Source organism: Ornithorhynchus anatinus, chromosome 11 (genome assembly GCF_004115215.2).
Source record: "Ornithorhynchus anatinus isolate Pmale09 chromosome 11, mOrnAna1.pri.v4, whole genome shotgun sequence".
In the NCBI taxonomy this organism is placed as follows: Eukaryota; Metazoa; Chordata; class Mammalia; order Monotremata; family Ornithorhynchidae; genus Ornithorhynchus; species Ornithorhynchus anatinus.
Genome location: NC_041738.1, coordinates 7,601,551 through 7,618,659, shown reverse-complemented (window position 1 = coordinate 7,618,659; position 17,109 = coordinate 7,601,551). Strand labels below are relative to the sequence as shown.

Sequence of the window (17,109 nt, the reverse complement as noted above, 5' to 3'; positions counted from 1 at the left end):
CTCAGTGGAAGGAGCACGGGCTTTGGAGACAGAGGTCATGGGTTCGAATTCCGGCTCGGCTACTTGTCAGCTGTGTGACTTTGGGCAAGTCACTTAACTTTTCGGTGCCTCAGTTCCCTCATCTGTAAAATGGGGATGAAGACTGTGAGCCCCACGTGGGACAAGCTGATTCCCCTGTGTCTACCCCAGCGCTTAGAACAGTGCTCGGCACATAGTAAGCGCTTAACAAATACCAACATTACTATTATTATTCTCTATGACTCAGTTTCCTCAGTTGTAAAATGGGGCTTGTAAAATGACCATGAGCCCGATATGGCTGTGGCCAACCTGATTAAGTTGCATCTACTCAGCTCTTAGAGCAGTGCTTGATACATGGAAGCTTGTTCAGTCATTCATTTAATCGTATTTACTGAGCACTGTACTAAGCCCTCGGGAGAGTATAATATAACAATAAACAGATGCATTCCCTGCCCACGGCGAGCAGCTCGTTATGGGCAGGGGACGTGTCTGCTAATTCTGTTGTATTGTACTTTCCCAAGTACTTAGTACGGTGCTCTGCACAGAGTAAGCCCTCGATAAATACAATTGATTGATAGCAAGCATTTAAATTATTATTAATAATAATAATGATAAAAATATGACCAACTCTGGCTTATTCACTGACAAATTTCCCAACTGTTGACCCCGCTCCGAAATCCCATACATTCTCTGTGTCTGTGTTGGGAGGAGAGAAAGCCTTTTCTTCCGAGGTTAAGTGTGCCTTAAAAGACCTACTTCTAGCTACTGTATTATTAACTGCCTGGTACATATTAGTTAACTTGAAGCCTGCACTGAGAACACTTAAGGGACCATTTTATCAACCATCTGAACCATAGTAAGTGTGGCATACATATCGTTACAGTCAGCAGAGGAATAGTATAACAGGAAGTGAACCTGGGATAATTTTCTCATTATGTATCCTTGCTCCCTGTTGTCTCTGGCTGGAGTGGTTGAAAATAAATTGAACCGGGCCCAGGGCCTCTCTGAAGCCTAGGTATCGAGCAAATTCTAAGAAAGGGAGAGGGAAGACAAGAGATCTAAAGCAAACCCTTGGACATTTAGGGAAATAGTTGATTTGATTTTGAGATGTTGACGATGATGGGAGAAATGCTCTGGATAAGGCGGGTCTCGATGACTGGGTTTTATTGAACAGGGTTTATAAACCTGAAATAGCGGAGGCTTGACAGGTGACTGGGAAAATCATCTCCATAGCAGGAAAGTGGATCACATAGAGGGATGGGTCAGAGAGGGATGGAATAGGGACACTGATTTGACAATTTGAGATGGAAAAAATCTTGGGTTTTTCCAAGAATACTGTCTCCAAATGGCTTCCTAAGCAGCAAATATATGGTTTCGCCTCTGGTTTTGCATTTCTGCTTTTTGCCTACTCACTGGCACCCCTGCCCAGCCACCTCGAGCCAGTTAGTTGTTGGGAAGAAATTCCTGGCGGCAGCAAGACCCCGAATTTATCACTTAGCACCTGAGGATTGTAATCGTGTGTCCCAGCTGACCTGGGCTAGGGAGGAAGCCAGAGGGATGGGTAGCTGAGAGGACTCATTATGAGAACTATAAATTCTGGCTCCTCACACCACAGCCATAGACCTTGTGGAAGATGAAAGTTGGTTACTCTCTATGTCCCTGCTATGTAATTTCAGGTAGGTCTTTTAACTACTTCTTGTTTGTTTCCATTTCTCAAATGAGGATAAGCTACTTAATCTGCTTCCCTTCATCTAGGAGCACGATAAAGGTTAGGGATTGCCTGATCAATCAGTGGTATCTATTGAACACTTACTATGTTGTAAAACACTACATTAAGTGCTTGGGTGAGAATAATAAGATGGAATTGGAAGGCACATTCTCTGCCCATAAGGAGTTTACAATCCAGAGCTTATGGTTTGACTTGAATATCTTTTACCCTGGAACACTTATCAGGTGGCACTTAAAATTTGGTTTGGCTGCTTCAGGGGGCAGCTACAGAGTGGTTAGTCTTTTTTTTTTCTCTTTTTGTGTTCTTTAAATGGTGTTTAAGTGCTGGAACAGATGCAAGTTTATCAGGTCCCTGTTCCACATAAGGCTCCCAGTCAAGTAGGCAGGAGAACAGGTATTGAGTCACAGAGAAGTTAAGTGGTTTACCCAATCTCACACAGCAGGCAAGTAGCAGAGCTGGGATTATAGGACCTAGGTTCTCTGTCTCTCAGGATTGTGTTTTGTCCCCTAAACTATGTTGTTTCCTTTCTGCTCTATATTGGGTGTGGGGAATGCTCAGTGGACAGCCTGTCTCCTACCTCTCCTCAGATGGAGCTTCAGGTTCAGCTGCTTCCAAGATCCAGTTTTCTTTGAAAATACCTCATTCTCCTTATTCTCTAAATTAGGACTTAAGTAACTTGTCCCAGGGAAGATGAGGCAGAAACTAATTCCCTCCCTCCCCAAGGGTTGGGTTCACAAAAAGTGTTGTGGTTGGACTCGGATTCTAATAATAACAATTAAATACCTATTATGTGCTGAGCACTGAGCTAGGTGCTGGGGTGGATCCAACAGAGACTCAAATCACATCCCCCATGAGGCTTATTGTCTAAGGAGTGGGAATGGATATTAAAATCCCCCATTTCACAGATGAGGAGACTGAGTCAAAGAGGAATGAAGTGATCTGCTCAAGGTCATATGGTGGGCGTGTAGCAGAGGCACAGTTTGAACTCAGATCCTTGGACTCTCATGACATTTCCGCTATGCCACACTGGTCTGCCCTCAGGCTATTAAAAATTCCCCCACCTCCACTCATTCCATGTGAGGTCATTAGGTTAATTCATTGAATTGTACTGAGCTCTTAGTGTGTGCAGAACACTGTATTAAGTGCTGGGGAGAGTACAATACAACAATAAACAGACTCATCCTCTGCCCATAATTCAGTTTCCCTGTAAGTCATGTGGCAGGCACCTGATATAGTATGATGAAGACATATGGAAGTTTGCCGGAACCCTGAAGGCTAGCGTGTTTCTCCAGGGAGACTTCCATCCCTGCCCTCTTTTTTTCCAGAGCCACCGTGTTCATCTCCCAGGTCCTGGTACACACAAACACTGCTTCCAACTTGGAGAAAGCCATTTTTTTCCAACTTCTGCCACTCTGTGGCCACCCCACCGTGGGGCACCCGGAGGTAGTGACTTGACTTGCTCACTGGCTGGAGCCAACCCTGCTTACACCTATCCTGGGCACACTTCACTGAGTAGCAGCATGGCCTACTGGAGAGAGCTCAGGTGTGGGAGCCAAAGGTCCTGGGTTCTAATACCAGCTCCACTACGTCTCTGCTGTATGACCTTGGATAAGTCATTTAACTTCTGTTCCTGTCTCCTCAACTGAGAAATGGGGATTCAATACCTTTTCTCCCTCCCCTTAGGCTGTGGGACGGGATCTGTCTGAGCTGAGTATAGCGAAACTACTCCGGAGCTCGGCACGTAGTAAATTCTAAACAAATACCCCATTATTATTACTCCGACTATATGATGGGGGGCATTATTACTAATTATCTCCCCTCACCATCCTAGGAACATATCACAAAGCTGGAGGATCTAGTGGGTCACCTCGTCCAGTCCCCTGCCCCCAGGTGGATCACTGAGCCATCCAGGACAGACACAGAAAGGGATAGTTCTGCTCTTTCCTTACTGACCTCCAAATTCTGGGATTTTAATCCCCTTTCCTTCTGTCCTCTTTAGACCTTCCTTCCTCAATACTTGAGCTACCTGGGCCTCGTGGCATCTCTGAACCCAGCTGCTGCAATAGGCCATGGGCTATTGGTAATTACTTGGCCTAGGAATCAGGGGACCTGGGTTCTAATCCCAGCTCTGTCACTTTGCTGTGAGACCTTAGACAAGTTACTTCTTTGAACCTCAGTTCCCTCATCTGCAAAGTGGGGATTCAGTGCCCGTTGTCTCTTCTACTTTAACTGTGAGCCTGATGTGGGACAGGGACCGGGTCCAATCTGACAGTCCAATCTGACACACAATAAGTGGTTTAACAAATACTATAATAAGAGCTTCTGTCTAAGTCCATGGTTCCTGTCTTTCCTCAGATGGAGCTTCATGTTTAATGTCTAGCATGGTTCTAATGCTAGACAGGAAATGATCTCCTCAGCACCAGGGCTTATCCCTGCTGGCTAACCTCTGAAGCACATCAGGGCAGGCACTGGACAACTGGAACTTTCGACCTGGAGGTGAAATAAAATCAGCAGCCCATGTGCACATTCACACTCTTTCTGCTGACTCTCCTCATGACTTGGCATCCTGTTACCAGGGCTCGAGTTTTCAGCCCCTCTGAATTTTCCGTTCTTGCCGTTGAATTTCAATCGCTTCACCTCTGGGAGTCGATGAGGCTTTATCGTTCGAGCATTGACGAACCCATTGCCAATCACGGGATCATCAAGCCCGAACTATCCTCCCTGGCCTCACCTGGCCTCCGCCTCCTGGGTTAGACTGATCCAGATAATAACGTTCCAAATATTGTTTTACGAGATGCTTATCACTGTAAAGCAATATTTTTGTCGCCGGGCAGGGAGAATGAAAGAGTATCGTCTTGCAGGTCCAGAGAGAAGTGGGAGTAGGGCTGCTTGCAAACTAATTGGACGCACCTGTGCTGGTGGGTGAGGAATCCACGCTTTGATGGCTGACTGCTTTAAGGGGGTGTCAGGCAGGGGCATCTTAATCTAGGATAGGAGGCTGGGGGGCTAGAGGGGCTCCTATTCCCCCTTGGACACAAGGACAAATCTAGAATCCTATAACTGGAAGGGATTTGAATTCCAGCCTCCTTTACTGTTAACTCTATGGGACTGGATATCAAGATACCGGAATCCTTTAGGGCCTCAGTCAGCAAAGATGTAATACTGGGATGGGGTGGGGGACTAGCAGTCTAACACTAAATAATAATAACGATGTTGGTATTTGTTAAGGTCCTACTACGTGCAGAGCACTGTTCTAAGCCCTGGGGTAGATACAGGGTAATCAGGTTGTCCCACGTGAGGCTCACAGTCTTCATCCCCATTTTACAGATGAGGGAACTGAGGCACAGAGAAGTGAAGCGACTTGCCCGCAGTCACAGCTGACAAGTGGTAGAGCCGGAATTCGAACCCATGACCTCTGGCTTCCAAGCCCAGGCTCTTTCCACTGAGCCACACTGCTTCTCTATGGTACTATGGTAAATGGTACTGCCTCTGGACAGACTAGCTGAAAGATGGAATGTTTGGTATAAAACCATATGATTGGCAGGTTGAGATAAGGGTGGGGTGGCATCAACCATCACCTCTCTCACTTGAAGCAGTGTGGCCTAATGTAAAGAGTACAGACCTGGGAGCCGGGAAACTTGGGTTCTAATCCTCTTTCTGCCTCATACCTGTTGAATGACTTTAGACACGTCATTTAATTTCTTTGCTCCCCAGCTCCCTCATTTGCAAAATGGGGTTTCACTACCTGTTCGCCCTCCTCCGTAGACTGTGAGCTCCATGTGGGACCTGATTATCTTGTATCTAACACAGCATTTAGTACAGTGCTTGGCACTTACCAAGCCCTTAAATACCACAGTTGTTCTTATTCTTTCGCCCTGCCTCCCTGCTGGTTTTCTGTGAGGACCAGTGGTAGGTTTTTATTTGAAGGACCTGCTTATGTCCTCTGCTCCGTTCCAATAGGAGGTGGAAGAGCTCGTTTAATTCCCTTTTTTTATTTCTTTTTTCCGGTTCTCTATTTTAAATTAGGAATTATCTTAAGAAAGTTTAAATTACCTTATGGGTTGTCAAAATTGATCCATCAATGATATTCATCGAGTGCCCACTATGTGTGGAGCACTGAACTAACTGCTTTGGGAGTGGACAATCCTGTCCGACTGACTTAACTAGCAAGGGCCACGTATGTGGGGCTTGAAGGCAGAAGCAAATTATGTCCTAAAGAAAGGATGTTTTGGTGCCAGCTTTGGGATGGAGATGCCCCCACAAGTCTTGTGGAAGAGACCTTGAGACCCTCCTGAAAGTCCCAACTGCTAAGCTCCATGGACTACCTGCAAAAATTTGGCTGGGAACAATGGGGCCGATAACTGTTTATGGAGGCTCTACGTGTAAGGGCCTCAGCCTTAAATGACACAGTGGGTTGGGGTAGGACCTTGTCTAGGTCTGGGTCCATCTGACCATCTGAACCAGCATGGATGGCTCTGACCATCATCTTCCTTCTCTTGACCAGCCATGCCACCTTTGAGGGTCTGGGGAGGGCAGATGAGAGGGTAGGAGACAGGTAGATTGGGAGCAACAGTGCTCACAGATCAGACAACGTTTACCCAGGCAAACAACTCCCCCCCCCCCTCTTTTTTGCCTGCTGTTACTATTGCTTGCTTTGGCTAATTAAGAATCAATAGCAATTTTAATGCATCTAATAACCCCATTGGTTTCTACTAGCTCCGGTGTGGAAAGCCGACCATGGCAGACCCGCGGAGCAGAACAGAGCTGAATCATCATCCGGAATTCAACTTCTAAAAGACGGATTACTGGCGTGGGCACCCCTGAATCCCGGAGGTCTCAGTCCTAGCAGGGCAGAGCTCCTTTAATGGGTCTTGGTTTCCTGCAGTAGTAAATAAAAAAATATTCATTAGCCAAGTGCCCCATTTGACAGAAGGTTTGTTTTTACACCGATTGCTAAATTATGTATTCTGCCTTGACTTATTTATAGCCCCTGAGGCAGAAGCTTGAATACTGTCTGCAGGAGGAAGGCAGACATGCTGAAGAGCCTAGAGGAAGGCCGAATCTGGGAGCTTGAGGGAGGATGAGTGGAATGTAATGGTCTCTCCTCGTGACTTCTCTGCAGGACTTGGAAAAAGTCGGAGGCATAAGACACAATCACTTCCCACCCTGAACAGTCCCTGCGAACTGCAACGTCCTTCTGACAGCAGGAGTGGGCCAGGTTTTTCTCGAGGGAGAATCGATCAGGTGTATTTATTCAGCGCGTACTGTGTGCAGAGCACTGCACTAAACAGTTGGGAGAGTATAATACAAATGAGTTGGTAGACCTGTTTCCTGCTTACAATGAGCTTACAGTCTAGAGGGAGAGACAGACATCAACCCAAGTAATACGTTCTGGATAGGTACGTAAGTGCGTGGGGCTGAGCGAGGGGTGATTAAAGGGAGCAAATCAAAATGCAAGTGCATTGTAGAAGGGAGGGGGAGAAGGGGGAAATGAGGGCTTAGCTGGGGAAGGCCTCCTGGAGGAGATGTGCCTTCAGTGAGGCGTTATGGAAAGAAATGGTCTTCCATAGTACTGAACTCTTACCTCTCTAATTCCACAGAATTTGGGATACCATCCTTCTCTGGGGGCTCAGAAGCAGCGTGATCTAGTAGAAAGAGTGCAGGTCTAGGAGTCGGGAGGCCTGATCTCAGCTCAGCCACCGGCCTGCCAGCTTATATCAAGCAGTCACTTAAGTCTCTCTGGGCCTCACTACGGTCGTCTAAAATGGGGATAACCTGTCTGCCTCAGCTCCCTCAAACAGATGTGGTAGGGGGAGGGAGGGAATTGAGATCCTCGTTTGATGAGATCATTAAAATCGGTATTATTATTATAGAGCAAGTCCTTTGGAAAATTTAAAAAAAAGCAGATGCAATCAAGGAATTATTATTACCAGTCTGGCTGGTAGATATGCAGACATCCTGGTAGTTGAAATCTCAAATGATCTTCTCACTCAGTGTTCTGATTGGGAACCGGAATGGGAGAGTCTGAGCCTGGAGGGTGAGGGCAGGGCTTGTGATGGAGTGCTTTTTCCAGCCTGAATCCAATCATCCAGGTATCACCGATGCTCTAAGTTATTCCTTCTTATGATTATATTTAAGCACTTACTATATGTTAAGCACCATTCTAAGCAGTGAGGTAAATACAAGTTAATTAGGTTGGACACAGGCCTTGCCCCACATGGTGATCTTAGTCTAAGTAGGAAGGGGAACAGGTATTCTCATTTTACAGTCGAGGAAACTGAGGCACATAGAAGTAAAATGACTTGCCCAGGGTAACACAGCAGGTAGCTGGTGAAATCAGGATTAGAACACAGGTCCTCTATCTCCCAGTCCTGTGCTTTTTCCACCAGGCCACGCCACTTCTCTGACCGTCCATCCCGGAGATGTTTCAACACCTAAGGACCAGTTCCACTAAAGGAATCCACACTCTCCCTTTTTACCTTTTCCCCATTTCCTGAACTATCTGAAGCCCATTAGCTCTGTTGTACGTGATTCCAGAAGTCGTCTCTTGAATTCTAGTCATAACTCCCGGTAACAACTTGTTCCTGCAATCAAAGATCCTTTATAAGCCTATTTTAAGCATTTGATTATTGCCTGACTAATAATAGGTACTCATTTTGTCAGAGAACAGACTGGAGGATAGAGTATAAATTGTAGTTTGTAATTGTTCAGTGACTGCCATTGAAAATTCCTAGTTACTACAGTAAGAAAACCTCTCTTCATGTGAGTAGCTATTTTCTCATGTAATAATAATTAGAGGTATAAGAACAACCCACCCGGTGAGACACCCCCCCACCCCCCAACCCCGGCCCCAAACTCAGAAAGGAGGAGTTGAACACACATTGAGCCTCTCCACTAGGAGAAACCTAAGTCGAGAGGTAAGGAGAGGCAAGAAGAGCCTGAATCCTATTCACTGGGTCACTGAAGAGTAGGCTGCACATGGAAAGTGCTCAATAAATACGATTGAATGAAGGCTAGATGCGCATCTTCCAGATCGTATGATAATGATGGTATTTATTAAGCGCTTACTATGTGCCAAGCACTGCTCTAAGTGCTGGGGGAGATGCAAGGTAATCACGTGGGACTCAGTCTTAATCCCCATTTTACAGATGAGGTTGCTGTGAGGCACTGAGAAGTGAAGTGACTTGCCCAAAGTCACACAGCTGACAAATGGCAGAGCCGGGATTAGAACCCACGATCTGACTCCCAAGCCTGTGCTCTTTCCTTAAGCCATAAAACCTCGGTGCCAGTTAACATACGGGGTTGATGGCATGAGACGTGTTACCAGTCAACACTTAAGCTTGACAGAGAAAGACAGGTGCCTGGCATCTTCTGGCCCGGTTGGTATGAGATGTGGATACCAGTCAACATCTGGGCTTTTTTTTTTATGGTATTAACCGCTTACTAGATACCAGGCACTGTACTAAGTGCTGGGGTAGATACAAGTTGATCAGGCTGGACGGGCTCCCTGTCCCTCATAGGGCTCCCAGTCTTAAACCCCATTTTGCAGATGAGGTAACTGAGGCCCAGAGATATGAAGCCACTTGTCCAAGGTCACACAGTAAACAAGTGGCAGAGCTGGGATTAGAACCCATGTCCTTCCTGGGATTAGAATCCATGTCCTTCTGAGTCCCAGGCTAGGCTACCTGCTTCATGATGGCTCAGAGATGATGGTACCAGTTGACATGGTTTCGGCCACCTTCCCTGAAATGTTCACCCCGATGGGTCCAATCTGAACTTGTGGCACCCATAATTGCTCCTCAGATCAGTCGATCGATGGAAGGATGATAGAATCAATCCTTCAGTAGCATCTACTGAGAGTCTGGGAGAGGACAACAGTAGCAACACACATGTTGCCTTCAAGGAACTTAACCTTCAGTGGAGGAGAGAGGAGAAAATGAATAATAATAATGATTATGGTACTTGCCAAGCATTTTATGCTAAGCACTGGGGTAGATACAAGATAATCAGGTTGGACATAGTCCCTGTCCCACACGAGGCTCACCGTCGATGTAGGAGGGAGTAGAATTTAATCCCGATTTTATGGTTAAGGAAACCAAGCCACAGAGAAGTTAAGTGACTTTCCCAAGTTCACTTGGCAAGGAATAGGCAGAGGGGGGATTAGAAAGCAGGTCCTCTAACTTCCAGGCCTGTGATCTTTCCATTAGGTCATACTGCTTCTCTCATTATTGACAAATGGTGGGAGCAGGCTGAGAAGGAGTGTAGCCTGGTAGATAGAACACAGGCCTAGGAGTCAGAAGGACGCGGGTTCTAATCCCAGCCCTGCCACTTGTCTGCTCTGTGACCTGGGTCAAGTCACTTCACTTCTTTGTGCTTCAGTTCCCTCATCTGAAAAATGGGGATAAAGACTGAGCCTCCTGTGGAACAGGGACCGTGGCCAACCTGATTAGCTTGTCTCTACCCCAGTGCTTAGTACAGTGCCTAACACATAAGTGCTTAACAAATACCTTAAAAAAAGAACAAAAATGAGGAGAAAGCCCAGAGCTGGCAGCCTCACGGCAGAAGAGTTCACTCTGGGATTCCACAGACCCCTTTCCCAACTTTGCCTTTTTCCAGATCTTTTTTATGGCACGGATTACATCAATCCAGGGCAGCCTCACTGCCTGCCAGGACCCTGGCTGAGAACCGCTGTTCCTCCTGTGCTGGGGCCCAGCCAGCATTTAGTCATTACCTCCCAAGACTGCAGCAAGCACAGTAGCCATGTTTAGCTTGTTTTCTCTCTTTCTCTCTTTCTCTTTCCCCCCACACCCATGCCCCACCCCCATTTATCTCCCCCATCTCATTCCCTCTCATCATCCCCTTCCTGGGCTTGGTGACAGTCCTCCCTGTCAAGAGGTTCTCATTTTAGGGCTGGGCATCTTATGAAGGAATCCTCTCTGGGTCAGGAAGGCAACAAATTCTATCATTCCCTGTGATAACCCCTCCATGATCTCTCTGAGTCTTCTGCTCAGCTCCTCTGAAGTTCCCCCCACCCCTGAAGGAATGAGGAAATGGGTTACCACCTCCCTAGCCCCTCCTCCTGGACCTCCATCGTGGCAGAAGGGCTCCGGCTGAAGATCTCTTGGCTCTGCTCCACCCCCACCTTACTGGCCCTCGAATTGACCTCTTACTTTGTCATGGTGGAGGGAAGAGACCTACCCCAGGGCTATCACCCGGGATGGTCCCGTAGTCTCCATCGTGTTTGGGTTGGGGGCTTCCGGGTGGACATCTCCCTGGGTTAAACAGATTGATCACTCAAAATAAGTTGTAAGCTCCTTGAGGGCTGGAACCTTGTCTACTTGGTTGTACTCTCCCAAGCGTGTAGCACAGTGTTCTACATCCAGTAATTGATGAATGCCACTGATTTATTAACATTATCTCCTCTGAGTTCTGTCAGTCAGTTGTATTGCCCTAGAGGTGTCCCTCTCTAAGTTCCTTCAGTCAGTCAGTTGTCTTCACTGAGCGCTTACCGCGTGCAGAGCACTGTACTAAGCACTTTGGAGAATACAATGCAACAGTAAACGGACACATTCCCTGCCCATTATGAGCTTACAGTCTAGAGGAGGAGACCAATCCCGCGGGCCTCCATTATCGTGGACTTGGTTTATAATCGAGGTCTGGGAGACAAATTTAGCCACCAGACCTGTTACGTGCGAAGAGCCGATAAGGAAACGTAGATAAAATGGACCCAGGGATAAGCAGTTGTGCATCCTGTGGCTAGGGTTTCCACACAGGTCCCCACCCCGGCTCTGCGCCTCACTCCCAACCCGCCACCCAGATCGCAGCCAGATTCGATAGCTCCGTCAAGAGGAAAGGGGGATTGATTGGCAACTGTGGCCTCTCCATTTCCTCCACATCTTGCCCGCTCTTGTTCACCCCGGAAAGCCTGCGGAGGGCTGGAGGGAGCAGTCCCCCATCTTGCGGTTCAGGGCCCGTCAAGGCTGAATCAGAGCAAACTGGCGTCATAACTGTGGTATTTGTTAAACGCTTACTATGTGCCAAGCACTTTATTACGTACCGGAGTACAAACCGGATAAATGAGTTCAGACACAGTCCCTGCCTCTCGTGGCGTTCACAGTCTAAAGTCGGGGGAGATCTGGTATCGCATTCCCATTTTACAGATGAGAAAACCGAGGCACAGTGCAGTGATTTGCCCCAGGTCCCACCGCAGGCAAATGGAGCTGCGGTTAGAACCCAGGTCCCCCAACTCCTAGGCCTGAGTGGATGAGGGAGGGGACATCCCATCAGAGAGTACCATGCGCCACTTGGGTCGTTCTGTCCTTGTCGTTACAAACTCGAAGGCATGTTCCACCCGCAGAGAATCGCCCAACTGATGTGAGGTGACCCTGTTCTAACTTTACAGGGGAAACAGAACAACGCTCCTTTCATTTCCCTCCCCCTTGGCCCCCATGGTCCCTCTGGCCTCCCTGGTCCCCCCTGGCCTCCCTCGCCCCCCGGCCCTTTTGAGGGAGGGGTCTGAAAGGGCCGAGCCGCCTCGCCTACTGCTCAGGCCTTAAAAGTGTCAGACGGCTTTTCCTGTTCCTAGATAAACACGTCCCTTTTGGCAGAGCGAGTCCGCGGCACCAGTAGGAGTGCCGTGATTGCAGGAGGCCGCAGAAACAGCCAAACTTCAGGGAGCCCCAGGTTGAGGCTTTGACCTCCCCCTCTGAGGCTTTAACTCTCTTGCCCCTGCCCTCCTCTGTCTGGATCCCGGGGTTCACAGCCACCAGAGGACCACCCCCCCCAGACTGGAGGGACTGCCTGCTCTCTGGCCGGGAGGCTCCCCAGCACGATTCATTCACGTGTCGGCTCTTTGAAAGATTTAATCGTCGCTCGTGAGCGTGGGGGAGGGAAGAGATGATTGAAGCATTACCCTCCATGCTGCTTCCTGGAGGTCTATAAGGGGAGAAGTCTCCCCTATGATGGATGTGTTGGAAAAGGAAAGGAGGAGATACTCTGGGGTGGATTTAGAGGCAGGAGAAGGAACAAAATGACCTCCCAAGGACCATCTATCCTTGGGGGGGGCTCTCTGATTCTGTGACCTACAGTCTAGCTCAACGTGTTGTGTTGCCCTGTGGTCCGATGCTTTGGGAAGTTGTGAGGATGAGGTCTGGGAAACCAAGCAGAAGGTCAGTGGTTAGAGGCTATCGGTGGGGGGAAAACAGTTTGAGGTCTGGTCCTCTTGCTGGAAGTGACCAGCTCCCCAAATGGCTCCTGAGGGGCCCCAGCAGGCAGCCCCATAGGCCCTGACACTTCAGACTGAGACAGTAGGGGCAACTGGAACTGCATTGAGAGCTAAATGAGCAAAGCCATTCTGGGAAAAAAATAAAGGACCCTGGTCAAGCCCTTAGTACAATGCTCTGCACATAGCCCTCAATAAATACCACTGAATGACTGAATGAACGAATGGTGTCCTTTCTTTAAGTCGCTGGATCTCTCCAGTGGGAGGGGTAGGAAGTTCAGACAAATTGTGCCAACTGGCCCGTTTGTAAAGCCGAAGTTGGGAGCAGTCCAGAGACACATCGATGCCAGAGATCAAAGAAGGTGGGTTCCGGGACGGGGCAGGTCTCAGGAAAAGGGCAATATCGGAATGAGGGGCCTGACTTCCCAGCGCGTGGACAGGTTTGGGGAATTCTTTGCTCCTCAGAATCACCCCCCGATGGCATTTCATCCCCTCTCTGCAATCTTACTCTCGCCTTGTTCTTTCCACGACCCAGGAAACTCTTCCCCAGCCTCCTGTGTCCCTCACTGACAAGCCAAAGCTGCTGCTTCTAAATTGCAAAGTTCTTCACCGACTCACCCCTCCGTACATTGGAAGCTCCTTGAGGGCAGGGATCACGTTGGCTAATTCATTCAATCGTATTTGTTGAGCGCTTACTGTGTGCAGAGCACTGTACTAAGGGCTTAATTCTAATTCCATCGAAGTCTCCCAGATTCAATGATCTGTACACAATAAGCAGTCAGTAAATACTGTTGATTAATTTACGTATCTGCTGTCTTCATCCTTTGCTCCCTGACTCTCTCTATATTCCTCCCCAAACAATCTTCTAACTTATTCAAAGCCTTCCTGAAATCCCACCTCTTCCAATAAATCACCCCCCGATTAATTCCCAGCACTCCAAATCATATAACGACTCACCACCATGTCTAGCACTCATATATTTATTTATCTCCACCCTTGGCACTTTTGTAAAGATGTTTATTCAAATGTACATCCATTCATTTGATTATCTTACTTGTAGATATTTCATTTCTGCCTCCCCCATTAGAATGTAAGCTTCTTGCAGGCGGGGAAAATGTCGCTTCTTTGTTTTGTAGTTCCTAAGCACTTACTGTAGCAGGAGGATGAGATGGGGGAAGAGAAGAAGCAGCAGGGGGAGGAGACCAGGAAACAAGGAATAAAAGAGGGAAATTAACCATATTTCTATCCTCCCTCATTGGATAGGCATAGTCTTTAATGATACTATATCTACTCCCATAATCCCTCCACCTTTTTTACAAAATTTTTACAACACCAAAACAGAGGAGCAATAAGGGGAGCAGGGAAAAGAGGGAAGAAAAAAAGGAGGAAAGGAGAGGAGAATTAGTCAGTAAGCACTTAGTACAGTGCTCTGCACACAGTCAGCGCTCAATAAATACAATTGAATGAATTAAATGAATTGAGCATTTATTATGTGCAGAGCACTGTACTAGGTGGCTGGGAGCATACGATACAACATAATTAGAAGACCCATTCCCTGCGCCAAACGAGCTTACAGTCTCGAAGTAAAAGATAGGTAAGTGGGGCGACTATTTCTATTGCCCTTGTCCATGTGTTGCATACCTTGGACATTAATTGAATTATTGAAATCCCCCCTCCCTTTCTTCCTACCGCATCTCAGAAAGGAAGACTTCATGGCTTGAGACTATATCTCAGTTATTTTGATTCCGTTTTTCTTCCAATCTCATCACTGTGCTGATCTCTCTGCTCTACGTATTTCCTCTTCAAAAATAAGGGATAGTGGGGATTGTATGGGGCAGGCATTTCTATTGGCAAATACGGTAATAATAGTTTTTTGGGAAATAGTCAACAGGAATCACATCAGGGAAAACACCTTTGAACCCAACAAAGCATGCCCTTATCAGAAACTCGCCCACCGATATTTCAGCCTTTTCTCATTCAGCCATAAATAACGGGTCCCTCTCTAATTTGGCCTCCGATACCCTGACTGGCCTTGATTTATTCACAGACAAAAACAGGCATCTCTAATTTGCTAACCAATCACCGCAATTCTTTACTTACCAACCAATAATTCTGCCATCTCTAATTTACCGATAAATAATTCTGCAGTCTCAAATTTACTAACCAATAATGTGACCAATTTGCTGACCAATGGTTGTGTCAACGAATAATAGTGCCCCTAGCAAACGGTAATTTGCTAAGCAATATTCGGACCTTTTCCCCCTTAGCAATAAAGAACTTTAGTGATCTTTGATTCAGCATCCATTAGCCCGTGCAGAAAATGCTTAATGCTGATAGTTTGTAAAGGACTTTCTAAGCGTCCGTTTTCTTCATAGACCTGCTGGGGTCTATCTGGGCTGTCTGAAGATGGTCTCTGTGGAAAATTCAGGAGCTGAAAGATTGTTTTCCTGGTTAAGGGAATTAGGGATGGAGGGCAGGCTATTTGTCCCAAGCCATTGCTGTCAGCAAGCTGAGGCACACTGCAAGAGGACCCCTGCCACTGTGCTTATCAAGGGACCTTGGCGGTCGTCTCTCCAGGCTTGAGGAAAGGAAGGAGGGATTGGAAGAGGGAGAGAGAGAAGAAAAATGAGGGGGTATATCAGGTTGGCTCTGCTTCTCTAATCTCCCCAGCCCCCTTGCTGTCAATGAACAAAAACATACCACAACCCAACCCTCACGTTTCACTCCTCCAACACCAACCTACTCAACATACCTCAATCGCACCACTGAACCCTCACCCATCTCCTGTCTCTGACTAGGAACCTCCTCCCCTTTTACATCTGACGGACAACACTCTCCCCACCCTCAAAGCCTTATTAAAATCCTGTCTTCTCCAACAGTCCTTCCCCTAGTAAGCTCTCATTTGCCCTATTCCCTCTCCTTTCTGCATCTTCTAGGCTCTTGGATCTGTTCCCTTTATTCAACCCGGCCTCAACCTCACAATGCTTACGTATATAAACATAATTCATTTAAACATCTCCCTCCCTTGATATTGTAAACTCACTGTGAGTCAGGAACATATTTGTCATTGTATTGTACTCTCCTACGTACTTCATGGAGTGCTTTGAGCACACTCAGCACTCAATAAATACTACTGATCGATTGACATTTGATAAGCACTTACTATGTGCCAATCATCATACGAAGAGCTGGTTTAGATAAAGAGAGTCAAGTTGGACACAGTCCCTGTCCACCATGGGACTCACAGTCTAAGGAGGAGGAAATGGGATTTAATACCCGTTTTACAGATGAGGAAACTGAGGCCCAGAGAAGTTAAGTTACTTGCCCAAGGTCACATAGGCAGGCAAGTGGTGGAGCTGGGGTTAGACCCCAGTTGCCTCCCAGGCTTTCAACTAAGCCACGCTCTTTCATTTCGGCCTGTCGGCACCAACTGTGCACTCTTGTACTCACCGCTCTCCCTAACATTTATGTGTACATCTTAGGTACCTAGTATCTAATCATGAATTAGCCAATCAATAGTAATTATTGACTGCTTAATTTGTTTGGAGCTCTGTACTAACACTGGGGAGATGCAATCCCTGCTTTCAGGGAATTTTCAATCTAAAAGTTTAACTTGTTTTCTTATCTCCTTTTCCTTCTTTCTGTCTGGTTTAAGTCTTTTGGTGCCTTCCTCCTCTGCTAGATACCAAAACTCCTTGAAGGCCCTGACATGTCCACTGACTCTCTGTCCTTTCCCAAGCGCCTAGCCCGGTGCTCTGCACATAGAAGGAGCTCTTGATTACTTAGCCTGGAAACTGAGTTGCAAGGGGCTCAGACTGCAATCCCCACAGAGGCGTGGGACAAACATTCTGCCTTCCCAGAGAGGTGTGGCCTAGGTCTCTTTGCAAAATCAAATCAAATTCCAGATTCTCTGGGGATTGCAGGCGAACGGGATTTTCATAGAAAGAATGTCCTTTCCCCCATTTCCCTTCAAAGCAAAGGACCTGTAATACATCACATCAATCAATGGAGGAATCAGTCAACCAGCCACTGATAAGTGAGCCTCTAGCTGATGTCCCGTACTAAGCGCCTGGGAATGAACAACAGAAGCAAGACAAACAGGTCTTAAATTATAGCAGAACAGCTAATCATTCAGTCATAT

General features: G+C 47.1%; 1 long non-coding RNA gene across 1 annotated transcript; it reads left to right on the top strand.

The window, feature by feature from the left end:
* The first annotated feature begins 1,635 nt into the window (after nt 1–1,635).
* LOC114815026 lies at nt 1,636–6,664 on the top strand. The gene is made up of 2 exons (XR_003762812.2): nt 1,636–1,694; nt 6,464–6,664. It is a non-coding gene; the product is annotated as an uncharacterized LOC114815026 (long non-coding RNA).
* The last annotated feature ends 10,445 nt before the right edge of the window (nt 6,665–17,109 follow it).